This window comes from Ursus maritimus, unplaced genomic scaffold (genome assembly GCF_017311325.1).
Source record: "Ursus maritimus isolate PB19 unplaced genomic scaffold, ASM1731132v1 scaffold_19, whole genome shotgun sequence".
Classification (NCBI taxonomy): Eukaryota; Metazoa; Chordata; class Mammalia; order Carnivora; family Ursidae; genus Ursus; species Ursus maritimus.
In genome coordinates this window covers 45,521,529-45,523,203 of record NW_024424341.1, presented here as the reverse complement: position 1 = coordinate 45,523,203, position 1,675 = coordinate 45,521,529, and positions in this window count along the sequence as shown.

Sequence of the window (1,675 nt, the reverse complement as noted above, 5' to 3'; positions counted from 1 at the left end):
ACCAGCCTATCCCATTCCCCCCTCCCCCTCCCCTCTGAAGCCCTCAGTTTGTTTCTCAGAGTCCATAGTCTCTCATGCTTCATTCCCCCTTCTGATTACCCCCCTTTCTTTATCCCTTTCTCCTCCTACTGATCTTCCTACTTCCTATGTTCCATAGATTAGTGAAACCATATGATAATTGTCTTTCTCTGCTTGACTTATTTCACTTAGCATAATCTCCTCCAGTCCCGTCCATGTTGCAGCAAATGTTGAGAACTCGTTCTTTCTGATGGCTGAGTAATATTCCATTGTGTATATGGACCATATCTTCTTAATCCAGTCATCTGTTGAAGGGCATCTCGGCTCCTTCCACAATTTAGCTATCATGGACAATGCTGCTATGAACATTGGGGTGCATATGGCCCTTATCTTCACTACGTCCGTATCTTTGGGGTAAATACCCAGTAGTGCAATGGCTGGATCATAGGGTGGCTCAATTTTTAACTTTTTAAGGGACCTCCACACTGTTTTCCAGAGTGGCTGTACCAACTTGCATTCCCACCAACAATGTAGGAGGGATCCCCTTTCTCCACATCCTCTCCAGCAATTGTTGTTTCTTGGCTTGTCAACTTTGCCATTCTAACTGGCATAAGGTGGTATTTTAGTGTGGTTTTGATTTGAATTTCCCTGATGGCTAATGATTTTGAACATTTTTTCATGTGTCTGTTAGCCATTCGTATGTCTTCATTGGAAAAGTGTCTGTTCATATCTTCTGCCCATTTTATGATTTATTTTTCGTGTATTGAGATTGAGAAGTTCTTTGTAGATCTTGGATACCAGTCTTTTATCTGTAGTGTCATTTGCAAATATATTCTCCCATTCCGTGGGCTGCCTCTTAGTTTTTTTGACTGTTTCCTTGGCTGTGCAGAAGCTTTTTATCTTGATGAAGTCCCACAAGTTCATTTATCTTTTGTTTCTCTTGCCTTTGGAGATGTGTCATGAAAAAGATTGCTGTGGCCGATGTCATAGAGGTTGCTGCCTATGTTCTCCTCTAGGATTTTGATGGATTCCTGTCTCACATCGAGGTCTTTCATCCATTTAGAGTTTATCTTTGTGTATGGTGTGAGAGAGTGGTCAAGTTTCATTCTTTTGCATGGAGCTGTCCAATTTTCCCAGCACCATTGATTGAAAAGACTGTCTTTTTCCACTGGACGTTTTTTCCTGCTTTATCAAAGATTAGTTGCCCAAAGAGCTGAGGATCCATTTCTGGGTTCTCTATTCTGTTCCATTGGTCTATGTGTCTGTTTTTGTGCCAGTACCATGCTGTCTTTGTGATCACAGCTTTGTAGTACAGCTCGAAATCTGGCATGGTGATGCCCCCAGCTTTGTTTTTCCTTTTCAACAGTTCCTTGGCGATTTGGGGCCTTTTCTGGTTCCATACAAATTTAAGGGCTGTTTGTTCCAGTTCTTTGAAAAATGTCTTTGGTATTTTGATCGGGATAGCATTGAAAGTGTAGATTGCTCTGGGTAGCATGGACACTTTAACTATGTTAATTCTTCCGATCCATGAGCATGGAATATTTTTCCATCTTTTTGTATCTTCTTCAACGTCTTTCAAGATTGATTTGTAGTTTCTAGAATATAGATCCTTTACGTCTCTGGTTAAGTTAATTCCAAGGTAACGTATGATTTTTGG